Consider the following 20,885-nt stretch of genomic DNA (forward strand, 5'->3'; position numbering starts at 1 on the left):
TTTTATTTCCCTTTATTTAAATTTACAAATGTCAAACTGATCTCCCTGAGATCTCTGTGCCTCAGGGAGATCTCTGCGTTCTTTCGCGCGCATGTGGGGAAGAGCACAGGGAACGACTCAGGGAATCCCCCACCCCCTCCCCCGCACAGGGAACGACTCAGGGAATCCCCCACCCCCTCCCCCGCACAGGGAACAACTCAGGGAATCCCCCACCCCCTCTCCGCACAGGGAACAACTCAGGGAATCCCCCACCCCCTCCCCGCACAGGGAACAACTCAGGGAATCCCCCACCCCCTCCCCGCACAGGGAACGACTCAGGGAATCCCACACCCCCACCCCGCACAGGGAACGACTCAGGGAATCCCCCACCCCCTCCCCCCGCACAGGGAACAACTCAGGGAATCCCCCAGCCCCTCCCCCGCACAGGGAACGACTCAGGGAATCCCCCACCCCACCCCCGCACAGGGAACGACTCAGGGAATCCCCCACCCCACCCCCGCACAGGGAACGACTCAGGGAATCCCCCCCACCGTTAATTGGCCCACCCACATAAAATGGCAACTCGCCCCCCTCGCCCCCGCCCCCCGCTCCGGCCCCGCCTCCATCTCTATATTTTGCCCTCGACCCGTTTCTCTCCCGTTTGATTCTCCATCGCCGCGCGCGCCATTCTTTTTACCGCCAAAACCAACCGCCGCTTCCCGATCGCCAGCAAAGGCCGCGTGACCCGGCTCAAACCTCGCGAGAGAACCCCGGAGCCGCGTCACGTGACAATGGGTAGTTAAGGCGCCGCCGGAGCCCCCGTCCCTCCAGAGGGGAGGGTTTGGGAATTTGTTTCGTTGGGAACGCTCTTGGGGGAAAGTGAGGGGAGGCAGGGAGGGGGAAACGGGCCGAATGGTCTTCAGTCCGATGAGGGTGGGTGGAGAGCTCGGGCTTGGCCAGTCACATCGACACTCGATGTCCGGGTCTCTCCGCTCTTTCCAAAGCTTCTTGTGACATTGAGGCTTTTTCTGCTGTTTCCATCCGGATGAAGCAAATGTGGCTGCAACAAAACAAGGCCAATGCGGTGAGACATTGTGTAGAATGTACTGCCTGGAAAGATGCTGGAAGCCGATGCAATAATTTCCCTAAAGGAATTGGACATGAGCTTGAATAGGGAAAATGGCTGGGGTTGGGGGGAGAGCAGAGGAATGGGATGAATTGGATCTTTTAAAGAGCCAGCACAGCCTCAATGGTCGAATGGCTGCCTTTTTTTAATGTATGATTTTATACAGTGAAGAATCAATGGGAATCTGCATTGGTGCAAGAATTCATCAAATTAATCCTCATTAATTTAGCGTTTAATTAGTTTCCTGTTTCAAGAAGCTGCTGAGAATTTCAGGAGAGTATTTATATTTTCCTGATGCTCTGGACATTGGTGAGAAGTTGTGTAAACATCAACAGCTTGTGTTTTTATGCAGGCTCTCCCCATAAAAGGATGCCCCAAACTGCTGAATTTTTTAAGTGCTGTCACTTATTGTAAAGAGTCAACACTAAAATGGAAGCCCTTTGGCAAAACTGTTCACTGATTTTAAACTCCTCAGGAGTTCCCTCCTACTCTGAACTGTTTCCACCTGCCTGTATTTCTCTATTCCCCTCTGTCAATTATTCATTAAGGCTCCCCTTAAATGTTTGCAATCTCTTTTACTACTCCATGGTAGTAAGTTTCATCAGAGTATGCAAGTATTTTCTTTTTAAAATCTTGAATTTAGTGGTTCTTGTATTCATTTCAGCAAATGTGGGACCCCTTTCCCCCAGCAGACTGTCATTGACAGCAGTGAGTGTTCATCTGTTCTTATCGTGTAATTGATCTCCGTATATTTTCTGAACATCAACTTGAATAGGCAAACAAAGTACCCCTCTCAACGGGAATGAATGAAAATTTTTCAGAGCAAATGGATTTGCCGTCCTCCTTCAAATTCCTCAGGAAGCGGACCCTTTTGTGAGCAGGGCTAGAAGGGGTGGAATGTACAGAAGAATGGGTAAAGAGCGGTCTCCTCGGGTGACTCAAGGGGTTCACACAGACTCGAGGGTCAAATGGCCTCCCTTTGCATTGTTACATTCCATGGTGACTCCAAAGCAGGATGGTGTGTTACTCAGCAAGGCTTGCAGGCAATGCTATCGTGAACTGGGACAATCAAGATTGTCTGTACAATTTGTTGCAGCATCAACTACAGTTGTCACCTGAAGCTTCATATGGCAATGTTCATTTAGTGAAATGCTTCCTTAGAGTAGATCAGGCAGGCATCAATTTGCCCTAAAATCCTGGAGCTGTGTAAAGTCTGAACAAGTGACATGACATAGATGTTAAGTGTTCTGAATGGGTGCACCACATTTACAACACTTGCATTTGGCAGGGCGGTGATGAGTTAATTTTTTTTTAAAGAAAGGAAACATGGGCTAGGGCGAGTCCTGAGCTCTGTTGGTAATTAGGACACAACTGATGTGGTGGGCAGATGCTGATACTGGTCAGATGGAATATTGGAAGTGGAAATGGAGGTGAAATGGGTGCAGTGCCACCACCAAATGTAACATCATTTTAACTTCCCAGTGTTTAATGCAGTTTGTTCGTGTAATACACGATTAAGTTTAAAAACAAAGACTGGAATATGACCTTGGAAACTCTCAAAAAAATGTCCAGATTTTTAAAGAGCACTACTCTGGTTTGGTTTTCCCTTTTCTTTAACAGGGGGATATGCAGCTGTAACATGGGCCTTCTAAGCAGTGACTCTTGGCAGAATGTTTCGTGGCCAGTTTCTGCTGTGTGATTTCTAGCATTTCCAGCGACTTTCTGCCCTGGGGTTTCACCTCAGCATACGTATTGTGCACCTCTCGTGCACACTTCACAAGCTTGCTACTGCCAGGATTACTACTTTGCTTTACTTTGCAAAGTAAGCTACACTTGATTGATCCTCAGTGCTAATTTTGCAGTTTGGATGGTGCTGAATTTGCTAAAGTTCATCCTGAGGCATCCAAGTCCATGATATTACCCTCACTGCTTAAGCAACCCTTGGCCATAGGCATATACCTGCTGCATAATCCATTTGGTCAGTGTCAGCCCTGATAATTTTTGTGTATTAAATAAACCAATATCATTAGAGAATGATGGTAATACTCAAAAATATAGTACACACGCAATTTCCCTTCTTCTCCAGTCTGAAGTTGCTGGCCATTAGTGACTGAAACTCATAAACATTTTGATTATTATCAATGATGCAGAATCCCTGCATTTGAAGAACACTCTTTTTTTCAATTTGTGTGATTACATCTAATAATGACCCTGGAACAAATTCCAGGCAGATTCTGTGAATCTGCTTTTACAAGCTCCGCTCCTTCTTCCAATCACAGCACCTCTTGCAGACGGAGAGCTTCAAATGCAAAGGGGAATGAGCTGGTTGATTGGGTGAACCTGCTGAAAGTAATGTCTGGGAACAGTGGAATCAGGTTAAAGCTTAACTGTTTTTATTGTTAATTCAACAATTTACAGACTTTATTACATCCTTTAGGAGGAAGGGACTTGCCTGAAGGTGGCAGCTCCAAGTTTTACTTCGTGGACTTTTTTAGTACAATTATCACATGAGAGATCTGGATGGGCATTTTGCTCATCGTGTCCAGAGGTGAAATGAGAACTAGCAGAATGTTGACTGAAGCTTTGCACTTTCACACCGATTTTAATTTGGCGGGGAGGTTTTCTTTCCGGGACAGAGATGGGCATTTTACAAGATGCAGGCAGCAAATCAACTTGCAGATTCACACTGTCGGCACGAAGCTTAAATGACCAAATAGTGTCTATGGGGGAGAATTGTTGATACACGTACCTATAGGGTGTAATAGACAGAGATACCTTGATGTCCACTGGCCCACAAGTTTCAGTTCCCAGCACGTGCACCTTCGTATTGAAGCTCAGAGCTGGCAATGTGAATTCATAACTTGCACCTTTTATAGAGCCTGCTATTACATACTGACTCAGCTACAGTTAAGAATTAATGTTTTCAAAAGCACTTGAAGTTATGAAGCCACAAGATATTAAGTAATTGCATAAAAAGACAGACAGTTAAGCACAGCTTGCTTTTGTGTCTGTCTGGGGGTTGAGTAACTGGAATTTTGAAATTGTCTGGAGTTGGATTCCAGACTTTGATTTTTCTTACATCCCCTCCAAAACTTTCAAGAAAAGGATCATTAAAGGAAATTGCATGATGGTTCAAACCGCAATGCAGGTGCTGTAGTGTCCGGACTGTCACATGACCGGCTGCGAGAGAAACGCAGCTGGGAAGATGCTGTGTTAACAGGAGTGCAGTAATATCTTAACAGGAGCAATTACAGCACGAAGATATCAGGATTGGGAGGGTCCAAAATAACAGGCAATACTGAATTAACGCAAGAGTTATTTGAATTCATCTCTGAAAACAACACTGTTGTGACTTTCTCAATTCACTGGACCACTTCTAATGCAGTAACTTTAAACTGGTGCTGAAAACTGACAGGTATGTTGGCTGTATATTTCTGCTCTGTTTCTCTGCAGGATTCCTTTCTGTGGCATATCCCATGGGTGCTGGGCTGGCCCAATCCTGTGAGCTGCCCACTTGAGCAGATTTCAGTTGCACAAAGCGCCATTGTAACTGAATGCTATTTTATCTACATTCGGACTTACACCCACAGGGGTTACTGGATAGCGAGGTGGGAATGTGACTCCTGGTCCAACTTCCCCTTTGCGGCCATAGGGCACGGAGGCTAACTGCAGCATCCTTCCTGCAGGTGGCGATACAGCTACCTCAATGTCTGAGGTGCAATGACGAATGAGGCTCCATCTCTAAAGGGAGACAGTGACCTCCATCTGTCAGAGGATCGGCCCTGAGATCAGCTCTGACTGTGTGGGTGGACACCCCATGCCAGTGTCGCTGAAGGTCACTGTGGCCCTCAACTTCTATACCTCTGGCTCTTTCCAGGGGTCAGTGGATAATCTTTGTGGAGTCTCCGAGTCAGCTGTCCACAGTTGTCAAGCAGGCGACAGACACTCTGTTCTAATGTAGTGGCATTTATTTAAGTTGAGTGCCATGAGGTTGACAGGTGAGGTGCTGAGCACCTTTTGGACAGAGTAATGTGGGTCGCACTGGCTGAAAGGGTGGTGGAGGTACAAACCCTCCTCAGATGCTATAAGTCTTTGTATATGCAGCAGCGATGCCATGGCATGTTAGGCCATGGGGATAGGGGTCACACATGGGGTAAGGTGTCTTTGGAAGGTGCTAGAGATGCACATCCTCAAGGGGACGAGGGACCTTTTGTGTATGACCCACACGTCTGACTGTATCAGTCTGTGAATGAGCAGTGTTGCTGCATTAACGATTGCAGCAACCATCAGTGCTTTGGATGGTGGGAAGACAGAGTGGATGGGACTGTGACCCTCAAATACCTGGCTGCTGCACCCCAGCCTTGCCGACACCTGCCGACCTGGCCATCTGCCTCCTCCCCAGCTCCATGGCCTGCTCCTCATAAGTGGTGAGGTGCTGCAGCACGGTGTGCCCACCACCAGTCCGCAGACGCTCCTGGCTATTGTTCTGTTTGTGCCTGCAGAACAGAGAAGAGGATTTATTGGGGCTGATCGCTCATGTACTCTGCACGCCGCACCCTGCACCCCAACCACAGTGGCCCATCTGAGGCCTCCAGCGGCTCCTGTCCACACTACTGGTGATCAGTCCCCAGAAGATAGTCCGGCTGCTCCCAACCCCCTCCCCCAACGGACACCTTGGACACATTCGGCGTCCATCACTTTGAATAACACACGGGTCTTAGCGCTCATGGCAAGGAGGTGCAACTAGGTGCAGTGCCGATGCCAGCAGATGGCTCTTGGCCACGACACCTTGAGGCTCCCCTTCCACCATCTCATCACCATCAATAAGACATGTGTTGGAGTTCTGAGTATGTGTCTAGCTGCCTCCCCTGCAGGTTGCCCCCAGACTACTCAAATACCACAAACACCAACATATGCTGCGGGGAGAACCCATCTTCTCTTCAACCACTAAGGCTGATGTAATCATGGTCACTATGTGTTTGCCCACCCAGCGTGTGCTAAATGCCCAATGCAGTAACAACACTAAGACGTGGGGGAGGGGGCCTCAAAGGCTAACGCTACCTCCTGGGTAAAATGGCCAATGCTGACATGGTCCTCAACCTTCCAGAGCGCAACAAATCATTGAAGCGCTTGTGGCACTGGGTTCCTGTGCGCCACACAGCATCTTGAGAGCTTACTGCCTCCGCCACCTCCTGCCATGCCTGCCTGGTCACGTGGGGGGCCCTCCTCCTCCCATCCTCCAGAAACAACACCTCCCAATGATTTGACACCTCTTCCAGGAGGGCAGCAAGGCAGGCATCGGGGAACTGAGGGGCACATTGGCCCCCGCGCTGGCCTACCCTTCAGCCTTCCCCCCTCCCCCTCCTCTACCCTCAGCTCTTCTGGAGCTCGGTCGCTGGTCATGGTGAACAGCCTAAAGGAGGCTGCCTGGCCTTTCTTTATACAGACTGCCAGTTCCCCATTGGAACCGGCGGTCTGAACACGCCCGCTGCAGACTTGAATTTCCCGCTGAAGACGGGAGTCTGAAACACGCTGGGCGGGCCTTAATTGGCCTGCCCGCACAAAATGGCGGTGCGGCCCGTTTTGCCAGCAGCGATTGGCTCCGCGCCCACTGCCGATTGGGTCGGGCCCACCCGCCTGACAAACACACAATTCAGCCCATGGTTGCAATGACAGATATTGTGACCTCGGTGCACGGCACTCTTCCCTCCCACTGGCACCCCAATCTCACTGCTGCCGGTAGACCTGGGCGCATGGCGCGCCTCCTGCTCGTATCTGGTGAAAATGAGCAATTGTGCCAACCCTCCGCCAGTCTGCATCTGTTCAGCGTTATTGTGTGAGGTCTGAAAGGAGAGAGGAGCATTGATTAGTCCACCCTGTACCTGGATCGCCATTGCAGCCCTGCCACCCCCACCTGAGTGAAACATCGCAGGGCTCATGTGAATCTTGACCCTGGAGCCGCCGTACACTCACTCTAAGCAGCCAGGGCTGTGACCCCCTTGTCTAGATGCTGCCTCCATCACATTTACCACTCGCACTGTATCACCTTCCAAAGCAAGGAAGCACTACCACTTAGAACGCCAAGGGCAGCAGATGGATGGCTGCCCTGCTAGCTCGAAGTTCCCCTCCCAGTCAGTCAGCATCCTGACTTTGAAATGTTTCAGTGTTCCAGCAAATCCTTCAGGTCTCCCCCAAAGCAGTCCTGTTGGTGCAAGTGCACCACGTGCAGCGGATACAGAAGGAAGCTCAGCACCACCCTCTCAGGGTCAGCTAGGTATAGGCAATAAATGCTGGCTCAGTCAGCCAAGGCCACATGCCGTGAAAGGGGTGGGGTTAGGGAACCTCCTCTTTTACACACCCCACTCCCCATCTCACGTGAAGATTCTATACCCCAGAATATTGAGCAGCCAGTCCTGCCCCTCCCTCAACCATGTCTCTGTAATATATCTCCACGTATTAATCAACACCCTCAACTTATCTGCCTTACTCGCAAGACTCCTTGCATTAAAATAAATACCATCCAGCCTTGCCATGCTCCCTTGTGCCTTAACTTGACTATATATGCTCTGCCTTCCAGACTGACTCTGTTTTTCTTCTATACTTGTCTGTACATCACCCCTGCTATACCTCCACTCTGTATCCCACACCCCCGGCCAAATTCGTTTAAACCCCCATCAACAGCACTAGCAAACATCGCAAGTATGTTGGTCCTGTTCAGGTACAACCCGTCGGACTTGTAAAGGTCCCACCTTCTCTGGAAGTGGATCCAGTGATCCAGGAATCTAAACCCCTCCCTCCTGCACCAACTCTTCAGCCACTCATTTATCTGCTCCATCAGCCTATTCCTATACTCAACTAGTACATGGTACAGGGAGTATTCCAGAGTGTGCAACCTTTGAGGACCTGCTTTTCAATCTGCTACCCAGCTCCCTAAATTCTTGTTGTAGGAGCTCATCCCTCTTTCTACCTATGTCATTGGGACCAATGGAAACCATGATCTCTGACAGTTTGCCCTCCCCCTTCAGAATGCCCTGCAGCTGTTCAGTGACACCCTTGACCCTGGCCCCTGGGAGACACACACCATCCTGGAGTCACGTCTGTGGCCAGAGAAATGCCTGTCCGTACCCCTCAGGATTGAGTCTATAATCACTATTACTCTTCCTCTCTTTCTCCTCCCACCTTGTGAGACTGGGTTCTGGCTCGCCCTCCCCAGAGGAGCCATCACTCTCTCCGTTTTCCAACACGGAGAAACTGTTCTTTAGTGTGATGCACTCTGGGGCTTTCCTGACTACCTGCCTGCCTCCCTTCTGACTGGTGGTCACCCATTCCTCCTCTGTCTGCACTTTGTAAACTGCAGGGTGACCATGTCTAAAAACATGCTATCCACGTAACACTCAGCCTCATGGATGCACTGCTGTGCTTCCAGCCGCCGCTCAAGCTCCAAAACCCGGCACTCAAGCTGGTCAAACCGGTGGCATTTCCTGCAGATGTGGTCATCCAGACTGCCAGGAGTGTCTAAGACTTCCCACATACTGCAGGCCGTACAACACACGGGACTGAGCTCTCCTGATCAGTAAATATTCTTACCTTACAGTTAAGCCAAGTAGAGTAGAACATTATTTCAGTTTTGTTCTTTTATAAAAAGCTAGAACTCATGCCTTTCCTTAGTGTAGCTTTAAAGTGGAGAAAAACAACTTGCCCACTACCTACCAATCTGCTCTTTGCTTTGCTCTGATGTCTGCTTTCCTCAGCCTTCTTGAATTCTGGTGGGGTTAGCTGCTGCTCCGACCGGCTCGATCTGGGCCTTGACCCTCAGGACTTTATTGAGAAACCCTGCTGGCACCGTTCAGCACCTGCTGCTGCTCCGACTGGCTCGATCTGGGCCTTGACCCTCAGGACTTTATTGAGAAACCCTGCTGGCACCGTTCAGCACCTGCTGCTGCTCCGACTTGCTCTTGTAGGCGGTGGACAGGGTTTGGGGAACTAGGAGGTGTTACTTGCCACAGAATTCCCAGCCTTTGACCTGTTCTTGGTCCAGTTCTGTTTTGGTCAAATGGTAAGCCCCAGGTTGTTGTTAGTGGGGGTTTCAGCAATATTAATGCCATTGAATGCCAAGGGGCAATGATTTAAATTTTCTCTTGTTGGAGATCGTCATTGGCAATTTTGCAGTGCCACAAGGGTGCTCATTCTGAGTTTTTTACGTCGCTCGTTGGTGTTGTAACTACCTCCTGGGATTGACCACAACCTTGCGCAGGACCTCTGTTATGCAGAGCAGGGTGGTCTCAAACGATATGACTATCGTGATGCCAGCAAAGCATGGAAAGTTGTACCAACAGAGAGAGAGAGAGAGAGCTTGTTCAGGTTAGTTCAACTTTTGTCTGGACACATTTACCCATAATCACATTATCTGATGGGTTGTCTATTCCGTAAACCATACAACAGTACAAAAAAAGAACAAACCGTTGCCCTACAATTTGCCTGATTACAATTCACAGCAAGCAGGGATCTGGCGAAGCAGTGCAAGTCTTTACTCACCCATTGAGGATTAGCTTCCATTGATCATATTATGGAAATTGGTTTTAACAAACCAGGTCTGTGTTGCATGTATTCAGAAGGGAGACCAGCTTCCAGCCTGGATACCACCTTTTGCAGACGACTGGGCTCTTGAGAGATGTTAGCTTGTCATGTCTTTGCTCTTGACCGGTGGAACAGGTTGAGGACACTCATCCCTTGGCAGTCATACAGCTAGCTGTATGTACCTCCACCCTGAGTACACAACATTTACCTGCAACCAAATAGTTGAGCTTTGTGGTTGACTATCTCAGACTTAGGTGGATACTCTTGGCCAACACTGCACCTGTTGTTCCTGGAGGAATGCAGGAAGGCACGACTCACTGTTTCAGAAGGTTCAAGACTGCCACAGCTACGGTAACCTATAAACTAGTGATGGGCGACCTAGGCTAGTGAGTGGGCCGTGTGAGTGGTTCCCCTCCATCTCAGTGGGTCACAAGATTGAAATCAGGCACGTGGACTAACCCTGGCCCCGTGAATAAGATTAAATATACTTAATACGCACTGAATATTTCCTAATCAGTGATGGGAAATGTTTCCACAACTTCCTTCAAATTTGGAAGCTGTTGAGCACGTTGGGCAGAACCCACTGTGAATTTGGCCATGTGAGAGGAATGGCGTATTTCATAATGTCTCTTAACGTGTTTTTTTAAACTGATTTATCACCTCGTTGCAAATTAAGCAAAATAGCCTCCCTTTCTGTTCCACAACACGATCCAGCTCCCAACTCTCTCTTCCCATTCTGCCCTCAGCGACGATTTTCCTCTTTTAGGCTACTTTTCCCTCTGTACTTTTTGATTTTGCACTTGATTCTCCTCCTTTATCAACACCACTTTGACACCGATCCATTATATAATTAGGGGCTAATTTAAATTACCGGCAAAAGTAACAATGCGCAACCTCCCACGTCCACCGGTCTTGTAACCAAGATGGTCTCGCGGGATAGGGTCATTTTGCTCACTGCACTTGCGTGCCTGGAATTTGTGGGGTGTGCCGATTGAACCGTCAGGGTGCTTTGGATGCAGAGGGAGCGCACAGCTCTCAGTCAATGTTGTGTGCAATCAGCACACACCTCACTTCACGTGCCCCAGCTTTGCGTGAGTATCACTTCAGTAATAGCAGTAAGAAAAGAACTACCCGGACAGAAACCAGCGGAATCTGGAAACCCAGTGTGAGGGCAACAGTCAACAAAGTGAACTCAAAACCCTGATGGGCCTGCAGGTTTCCCACCACTGCTATAAACTCAATGCCGCATGATTACTGAATGGGAGGTATTAACCTTCTCTGACCCTGGGCAGCACACCTAGTTGGAATGACTAAGGTATTGTAACCTCTAACTCCCACGTCAGAGTAAGGTTTCAAAGGGAGTGACGAGGAATCAAAAGATATTTATTTGTGGGGTGCAAATGTTACAAGTTTGGACTGATAAATGGAAGTAAGTTGTCCAGCTCTTAACTGTAAATGCACAAGGATTGCTTCAGTATCTGAGGAGTCGTGAATGATGCTGAACATTGCACAATCATCAGCAAACATCCCCACTTCTGACTTTGACAGAAGGAAGGTCATTAATGAAGTAGCTGAAGATGGTTGGGCCTAGGACACTACCCTGAGGAACTCCCGCTGTGATGTTCTAGAACTGAGATGATTGACCTCCAATAACCACAATCATTTTGCTTTGTGCTGGGTATGACTCCAACCAGTGGAGAGTTTTCTGCCAATTCCCATTGACTCCAGTTTTGCTAGGGCTCCTTGATGCCACACACGGTCAAATGCGGCCTTGATGTGAAGAGCAGTAACTCTCCCCTCGCCTCGGGAGTTCAGCTCTTTTGTCCATGTTTGAACCAAGGATGTAATGAGGTCAGGAGCTGAGTGACGCTTAATTATTGCTGAGTAAGTGCCACCCGATTGGAATGTGTCGACACGTTGCATCACTGCTGATGGAGAGTCATCTGTGCGGTGGTCATCGGCCAGGTTAGATTTGTCCTGCTTTTTGTGGACAGGACATATGTAGGCAGTTTTCTACATTGCTGGGTCGATGCCAGTGTTGTGATGCTGAACTGAAACAGCTTGCTTAGGGGGCGTGGTTAGTTCAGGAGCACAAGTCTTCAGTGCTATTGCTAGATGTTGTCAGGTCCCCTAGCCATTGCAGTATCCGGCCTTCAGCCGTTTCTTGATATCATGTGGAGTGAATCAAATTGGCTGATGACTGGCATATGTGATGCTGGGGACCTCCTGGAGGAGGCAGAGATGGATCATCCACTCAGCAGTTCTGGCTGAAGTCTTTTGTGCTGATTGTACTTGGCTCCCCCTTTAATTTAGGACGGGGATATTGGTGGAGCCACCTGTTCAGTTAGTTTAATTGTCCACCTCCATTCACATTTGGATGTGGCACTGCTGCCGATCTTAAATCTGATTCATTAGTTGTGGGATCACTTGGCTCTGTCAAATGCTGCTTTGTTTAGTAGGCAAGTAGACCTGTGTTGTGGCATGTCCCTCAAGTGCTTGATCCCTTTGGCCATCCATGTTGTTTGAAAAATATCAGCTGATAGTCAGTGAACCACAGGCTCTGCACAGTTGCTTTGTGGGACTCCATGAAGGCAGATGTTTGTGTGCTCCAGTGCCCATTGTGACCTGTGGGGTGTCTGGCTCTCCCAGTGTGACAGGACATTTGAGAGGAATGTAGCACAAAGGTGTTGGCAGAGCAAGGGTTAATGTAGGATTGGGGAACAGTACCACCCATGATATGATGTAGCGAGTCACATGACAGTAGACTATGTTGTAGAGTCTGAAAGGAGGCAGCAGGGAGACAGTCCACGCGTGATGGTACCTTGGATATGTATATAGTTATGGGTTACCAAATAAATGGTTTATGTTCAACCAAACAAGTGAGACACCAAGCAACCTTACAACATGGTGCCAGTGAAGGATGGAGCCCAGAATCCCAGAGAAGCTGGAGAAGAAACCTAGATTCTCAAAGCATGAAAAACTAAAACCTAAGCCTGACCTGAGACACGTGCACCTAAATTGAAGACACAGTTGGCGACAAAGCTCCATTGTAGACATGGAGGCGGAAGGACTCCACCAGGTCACACGGACGTCTGTTGTCAGACCTGTAGTGTCAAAGGTTCTAGCTAGATCAAAGTAAAAAGCAAAATTCACATGCGGCCAGACAGGTCGATCCGTTCCAGGATAGACTTCCTGTTTGTGTCCTGAGCATTTGTGGTCAGATCCACCAATGCCTGGACAAACCGCTAACTCCTGACGAACTGACTAAGGCCCTTGAGTCCTTCGAGAAGAGTAAAACTCCCGGAAGTGACGGCTTGCCGGCGGAGTTGTATTCGGCTCTGTGGGACTTGATCGGCCCAGACCTGCTAGAAGTGTACGAGAGTATGCTCCTGGCCGGCAGCATGTCAGAATCCATGAGGAAAGGCATCATCACCCTCATCTACAAGCACAAGGGGGAAATTGGCGACCCTTTTCACTGTTGAATGTGGACTATAAGATTCTGTCCAAGGTCATCGCCAATCAGGTCAAATCCGCTCTGGAATTGGTGATCCACCCTGACCAGACCTGCTCTGTGCCGGGCAGGAAGATCTCTGACAGCCTCGCGCTGCTCAGGAGTACGATTGCCTATAGAACCATAGAACACTACAGCACAGAAAACAGACCATTCGGCTCTTCTAGTCTGTGCCAAAATATTATTCCACTAGTCCCATTGACCTGCACCTAGTCCATAACCCTCCAGACCTCTCCCATCCATGTATCTATCTAATTTATTCTTCAAACTTAAGAGTGAGCCCGCATTTACCACATCAGATGGTAGCTCGTTCCACAATCTCACCACTCTCTGAGTGAAGAAGTTCCCCCTAATGTTCCCCCATAAACCTTTCCCCTTTCACCCTAAAGCCATGTCCTCGCATGTTTATCTCTCCTAATCTAAGTGGAAAGAGCCTACTCGCATTTACTCTGACTATACCCCTCACAATTTTGTAAACTTCTATCAAATCTCCCCTCATTCTTCTACGCTCCAAGGAATAAAGTCCTAACCTGTTTAATCTTTCCCTGTAACTCAACTCCTTAAGACCCAGCAACATCCTAGTAAATCTTCTCCGCACTCTCTCAATCTTACTGATATCCTTCCTGTAGTTAGGCGACCAGAACTGCGCACAATACTCCAAAGTTGGCCTCACCAATGTCTTATACAACCTCACCATAACATCCCAACTCCTATACTCAATACTTTGATTTATGAAGGCCAGTATGCCAAAAGCTTTCTTTACAACCTTGTCTCCCTGTGACGCCACTTTCAGGGAATTATGTATCTGAACTCCCAGATCCCTTTGTTCCTCTGCACTCCTCAGTGCCCTACCATTTACTGTGTATGTCCTACCTTGGTTTGAGCTTCCAAAAATGTAAATGTAATCCTGCCTATGTGCAGGACAGGGGTGTGGACACCTGCCTCATCATCCTGGATCAGGAGAAGGCCTTTGACAGAATATCGCACACCTACATGGTGGATGTGCTTTCCAAAATGGGGTTTGGGGAGGGAATTCGCAATTAGATCCAACTGCTCTACACTAACAGCGCAGTCTCAATCAATGGGTGGGAATCAGATAGCTTTCCAATTAAATCTGGAGCCAGGCGGGGCTTCCCTCTGTCCTGTTTGTGTGTTGCATAGAACCCTTTGCTGAGTCCATCAGGAAGGATCCGGACAAAAGAGGAGTGACAATCCCAAGCAGTGGAGGCACTCAGATCAAAGCCTCCCTGTACATGGACGATGTCGCCATCTTCTGCTCGGATCCGCTGTCGGTGTGCAGACTGATCTACATCTGCGACCAGTTCGAACTGGCCTCGGGAGCCAAAGTAAATCGTGGGAAGAGCGAGGCATTGTTCTTTGGGAACTGGGCTGACCGATCCTTTGTCACCTTCACCGTCAGGGCTGACGGCCTGAAGGTGCTGGGGATATGGTTTGGAGGGACCGGGGCATGCGTTAGAAACTGGAAGGAGCGAGGATCTATGGTGCAAAGAAAACTGGGCATGTGGGAGCGATGCTCCCTTTCCATTGCGGGTAAGAACCTGGTCATCAGGTGTGAGGCACTCTCGCTGTTGCTGTACGTGGCGCAGGTCTGGCCCATTCCACACTCCTGCGCGACGGCGATCACCCGAGCCATCTTCCGCTTTATCTGGAGGTGGAAAATGGATCGTGTCCGCAGGGACGCGATGTACAAGCCTCTAGATAAAGGGGGAAAAAATGTGCCCAACAAGCCCTCAAACTGTGTGAGGCTGCATCAAGCTGTGCGTAGACCCTCAGTACGCAAACACCAAGTGTCACTACGTGCTGAGGTTCTACCTGTCCCCGGTGTTGCGAAGGATGGGTCTGGCCACGCTGCCGCGGAACGCTCCAAGTAGTTGGACCGTGCCGTACCACCTGTCCCTGGTGGAGAAATCTATGCAGAGAAACACCTTTGACCACAAGTCCATCAGGCAGTGGTCAGCACGTAACGTCTTAGAGGCCCTGAGGGAAAAGGAGAGGGTGGATCCTGTGGGATGGTTCCCCGAGCAGACTGTCAAAGTCATTTCGCAGAATGCCTCATCGCCAATACTTTCCAACAAGCACCAAGACGTGGCTTGGCTGGTGGTGAGAAAGGCCCCCCACCGTCAGATCCTTCCTACACGCCAGGAGTCTCACCCCCTCTGCACGTTGCCCTCGAGGTGGCTGTGGTGGGGAAGAGACCGTTGTTCACCTCCTCGTGGATTGTGCCTTTGCAAAGAAGGTCTGCAGAGAGATGCAGTGGTTTCGGTCGAGGTTCATCCTGAGCAGTTCTGTGACACAGGACTCTGTGCTCTACGGGCTGTTCCCAGGGACACACACTGAGACAAACATCAACTACCGCTGGAGGATCATCAACTCGGTGAAAGACGCTCTTTGGTCTGCCCAAAATTTGTTGGTCTTCCAGCGCAAAGAGTTGTCCCCGACCGAGTGTTGCAAACTGGCACATTCCAAAGTCCAGGACTACGTGCTGAGGGACGCACTAAAGCTTGGGGCAGCCACCACAAAGGCGCAATGGGGAAGGTTCGCTGTCTAACTCCTTTCTGCCAAAGGGCACCGAGGGGCTGGGAAATGTTGAGAGCCCCTCGGGCTGCACAGCTGAAAATGAATGTCTGCAGCGAATACTAATTATATTGAAGCACCTCAGAGAGCAACATGATGTATGTTGATAACTCCAATACCTTTGTCTGATTGTCTGTAATGACCATATTGAAATGATTGTCATATTCATTGATTGTATTGATGCACCTTGTGATCCACGTGTTTAAGTTGAATCTGATTGTAGTTTTGTGATGGTGATTTTGAAATGTTTGTAATGTTCTTCCAGATATTTTATGAATAAAGTATATTTTTCATTAAAAAAAAATCTGTTCTTATCAGTTTAATATCTGATACGTCCCTTATCTGGGGACCAAATATTAAATTGATTTTTGGAGCAGGGAGATGGAACAGGATCTTTCTCCGTCCACTCCACACATCGACCTGGTATTGCAGCATCTTCAGGAATGGTGCAGTTTTGCCCTCTACAGGGTGAAAGGGAAACTGAAAAGAAGAAAAAGTCATTCAGAGCATTGTCCTGCTTTCCATCATTGATCTGGTTGAACTGAACTTGTGCTGAGTGGCAGGACAGGCTCATTGGTGCCAGACTGAGTGATGCCCCCTGTTGGATTTTGGTGCAACTGCAGGGCTGCTGCTGGTGTGCACTTGTGCTGCTTGTCAGGGCGGAGCCCGGGACTGGACGATGCCCCCTGTTGGGTTTTGAGGCTGTTGCAGGCGCTGCGTCAGGGAGGCAGCATCAAGCATGAAAGGTCCTGATGCTCAATGCTGGCTGTCGGGTCTTCAGCCCGTGTTCGGCCACACGCAGCAAAACGGACGGTGAAGCCGGAGGCCGAGGAAGACGGGACGGGCGCATGGGTTTCTGGGTTATCGCTTCTCGGCCTTTTGCCTAAGATCAGTTGTAGTGAAGCGATGGCTAAATCCAAAGGAGCCCCAAACCAGGGGGTACGTAACACCGTTCGGGTGACAGTGAAGGACAGTGAAGGAGGAGCACCCATGGATCGGGCCTTCCTCATCAAGCGGATCCTGTTGAAGGCGTGTGGATTTGAAGCGGAGGAGATCTACTCCCTGTGAGACTTCCCCAGCGCTGGATATTTCGACGTGACCTTCAGGAATGTTGCTGCCTGCGTCAAGTTCCTGAAGGTGTTTGAGGAGAAGAGAGACCAGCCGGAGATGAAGATCCTGACGGTGGAGCCGCTCTTTGCTCTGCCGTTGCAACGGGACCGTGTGGTGACGGTGCATCTCTACATCCCCCACGTCCCTGTTATCGACGTGCTCACCTTCCTCACCAGGTACGTCGACAAGGTTGGGAGCTGCACCGAGGTTAGAGACACCTTTGGGATTTGGACCAGCAAACGCCAGGTCAAGGTCACGCTCAAGACCGACGGTAAGGGAGCCATCTCCATCTCCTTCCAGCTTTGCTGGGCAGCCAAAACTTTGTCGCTCATGCGGCAAGTCTGGTCATGTGGCGGCCAACTGCAGCACCGCCCTCTGCAAGAACTGCAAACAGGAAGGGCACCAGACAAAGGACCGCAAACAGACTAAGTGCTGCAACCTGTGTGGCGAGGCAGGTCACCTCTACAGGACCTGCCCCAAATGCTGCCTCACTTATACACAGGCAGCCAAAGCCAATGAGGGGGAAGCAGAAGAAATGCTTTGTGTCACTACTACCAAGGACACTTGCAACACTCCAACCACCATGGCCCCCAGTGAGAACAACGGGACAAAGGAGGACGCAGAGAGAGACAAGGTGGAGGAAAAGATTGAGGCAGCAGACAGCCAATCAACAGCACTACCCCCTGAACCTCCCAGTCCTCAGGACAGCGAATCAATGGAGGAGGAGGCAGCAGTGGAAAATCAGCAGGGGGAGTGGCGGACGGTGAAGAGAGCCAAAAGGAAGAAGGGGCTAAGAAGGGACCAAGCCACTTCCCAGACAAGTGGCAAGAGGCGTCTCCCATCCGACGCGGATGACAAGGGCAGCTGCTCTTCGGACAAAGATGTGCCAGGGCGGCACCTACAGAAGAAGCGGCAAAGCTCTAGGGAGTTGTAGAGTGAGACACCCAAGCTCCAGAACATTGGAGACAATGAGGAGACCATCGCACCCCAACTTTGCCCACAACCCAAAGAGGCCAGCGCACCCCAGCCCCAGCAATCTGGGAGCAGTGAAGCGCTCAGCGCACCCCAGCTCCGGGAAGACGGTAGCAGCAACGCCCCAGAGGGGGAGAGGTTTGGAGAAGCTTCTCCAACAGAGGACATTTCAAATCCAGTTCTCTGCACGAAACCCCAGATGCCACCTGAGCAGAACATCTCCAATGGGGAGGTTCAGGACAGTTTCCTCAGCCCATCCAAAGTGAGGCGATTTGTGAACACTATGGGTATGAAGGAGCAGACCAAAGGTCTGGGACTCTCAGAGGCAACAGGTTTGGTAAGAGACTAAATGCTTTAAAATAGGTGTAAAGATTGTATCCATAAATGTGCGTAGCATTAAATCTACTATGCGATGTGTTGCGACTTTGGACTACCTTGCCAAGGTCAAAGCTGACCTGTTGTTTCTGCAGGAGTGTGTGATACCGCACTTCAGCTCCTACAGGCAATGGTCACGATGGTGGTCCCATGGGCCATCGATCAGATCGGGCGGAAACGACTCTCGTTCTTCCGGCCTGGGTATTCTGCTGTGGGGAGGCAACTTCACCGTCTCCGAGGTTAAGGAGGTGGTGGGCGGGCGACTCCTCGTAGCAGACGTAATGTACAAGAACGCTCCACTCCGGTTAATTAACGTGTATGGCCCATCACAAGGGGCCGAGCGGCTGGAGGTTTTTCAGCAGCTCCCACTGCTGCTGGCGACCTCCAGGCCGGTCATTCTGGGCGGTGACTTCAACTGCATCATCAATGGGGCTGGACGATCCGGCAGGGCCGACAGCACATTGGACGCTACGTCCAGATCCCTGATTGAAACAGTTAAGGATGCCAAGCTGCACGACGCCTTCAGCAACCCTGCATACGGAGCGCAGCGTAGATACACCTGGTCGCAGCCAGATGTGTCCAAAACCGTTCCTGGATAGACTTGCTATTTGTATCCCAAGCGTTCGCAGTCAGATCCACTGACGTCAAGCCGGTGTTCTTCTCTGACCACTGCCTCCTACTGGCTGACTGTCACTTACAGGAAGACCAGAGGGTTGTCCGGGGGACATGGAAGCTAAACGTGCAACTGCTAACCCCAGAGAACATTGAGGAACTCAAGAGGGATTACAAAGGTTGGAGAACCGTGAAACCCCTCTTTGAGTCCCTGACACCCTGATGGGAAGTGATCATGGGAAACATCAAGAGGTTTTTCATCCTCAAAGGCACCCAGAAAGCTAGAAAGGAACAGAGGGAAATGTCCCGACTCCAGAAAAACATGCAGAATCTGCTCCTGCTGCAGTCGATGGGGGTCGATGTCAAGGAGGAACTCCAAGAGGTGAAGAGCCAGCAAGCCTCGCTCTTTGCCTCGGAGGCCTCCAAGATCATCTTCCGTTCCAGAGTCCGCTCCGTGGAGCAGGATGAGATGTGCTCACACTTCTTCTTCCAAAAGGTACACACAGAGAGCTCTGTGATCAGCAGCCTGAAGGAAGAAGACGGTTCAGTAAAGTCATCGCAGTCCGACATTTTGAGGATCAGCAAATCCTTTTATGTCGGATTGTATGACGTGAAGCCCACAGACAGTACGGAGTCCCAGTCCTTCCTGTCCTCCATTACATAGGGCTTTGATGACAGTACATGGGAGAGTCTGGACAAACATGTTGGATGTGCTCTCAAGAAGGGATTTGGGGAGGGAATCCACAACACGGCAGGAGTCTCACCCCCTCTGCACGTTGCCCTCGAGGTGGCTGTGGTGGGGAAGAGACCGTTGTTCACCTCCTTGTGGATTGTGCCTTTGCAAAGATGGTCTGGAGAGAGATGCAATGGTTGCTGTTGAGGTTCATCCAGAGCAGTTCTGTGACACAGAACTCTGTGCTCTATGGGCTGTTCCCAGGGACACACACCGAGACAAACATCAACTGCAGCTGGAGGATCATCAACTCGGTGAAAGACGCTCTTTGGTCTGCCCAAAACTTGTTGGTCTTCCAGCGCAAATAGTTGTCCCCGACCGAGTGTTGCAGACTGGCACATTCCAAGGTCCAGGACTACGAGCTGAGGGACGCACTAAAGCTTGGGGCAGCCACCGCAATGGCGCAATGGGGAAGGGTCGCTGTTTAGACCATTCTGCCATAGGGCACCGAGGGGCTGGGAAATGTTGAGAGCCCCTCGGGCTGTACAGCTGAAAATGAATGTCTGCAGTGAATACTAATTGTATTGAAGCACCTCAGAGAGCAACATGATGTATGTTGATAACTCCAATACCTTTGTCTGATTGTCTGCATTGACCAGATTGAAATGATTGTAATATTCATTGATTTTATTGATACACTTAGTGATCCATGTGTAAAAGTTGAATCTGATTGTAGTTTTGTGATGGTGATTTTGAAATGTTTGTAATGTTCTTCCAGATATTTTATGAATAAAGTATATTTTTCATTAAAAAAAAATCTGTTCTTATCAGTTTAATATCTGATACGTCCCTTATCTGGGGACCAAATATTAAATTGATTTTTGGAGCAGGGAGATGGAACAGGATCTTTCTCCGTCCACTCCACACATCGACCTGGTTTTGCAGCATCTTCAGGAATGGTGCAGTTTTGCCCTCTACAGGGTGAAAGGGAAACTGAAAAGAAGAAAAAGTCATTCAGAGCATTGTCCTGCTTTCCATCATTGATCTGGTTGAACTGAACTTGTGCTGAGTGGCAGGACAGGCTCATTGGTGCCAGACTGAGTGATGCCCCCTGTTGGATTTTGGTGCAACTGCAGGGCTGCTGCTGGTGTGCACTTGTGCTGCTTGTCAGGGCAGAGCCCGGGACTGGACGATGCCCCCTGTTGGGTTTTGAGGCTGTTGCAGGCGCTGCTTCAGGGAGGCAGCATCAAGCAAGAAAGGTCCTGATGCTCAATGCTGGCTGTCGGGTCTTCAGCCCGTGTTCGGCCACACGCAGCGAAACGGATGGTGAAGCCGGAGGCCGAGGAAGACGGGAC

General features: G+C 49.8%; 2 non-coding genes across 2 annotated transcripts; both read left to right on the plus strand.

Annotated features, from left to right (window-relative positions):
* The first annotated feature begins 16,055 nt into the window (after positions 1 to 16,055).
* LOC144676888 (U2 spliceosomal RNA) lies at positions 16,056 to 16,245 on the plus strand. The gene has a single exon (XR_013575444.1). It is a non-coding gene; the product is annotated as a U2 spliceosomal RNA (small nuclear RNA).
* Positions 16,246 to 20,310: 4,065 nt separating this feature from the next.
* Positions 20,311 to 20,500, plus strand: LOC144676889 (U2 spliceosomal RNA). Its single transcript, XR_013575445.1, has one exon. It is a non-coding gene; the product is annotated as a U2 spliceosomal RNA (small nuclear RNA).
* The last annotated feature ends 385 nt before the right edge of the window (positions 20,501 to 20,885 follow it).

Source organism: Cetorhinus maximus, unplaced genomic scaffold (assembly GCF_964194155.1).
Source record: "Cetorhinus maximus unplaced genomic scaffold, sCetMax3.hap1.1 HAP1_SCAFFOLD_2051, whole genome shotgun sequence".
In the NCBI taxonomy this organism is placed as follows: Eukaryota; Metazoa; Chordata; class Chondrichthyes; order Lamniformes; family Cetorhinidae; genus Cetorhinus; species Cetorhinus maximus.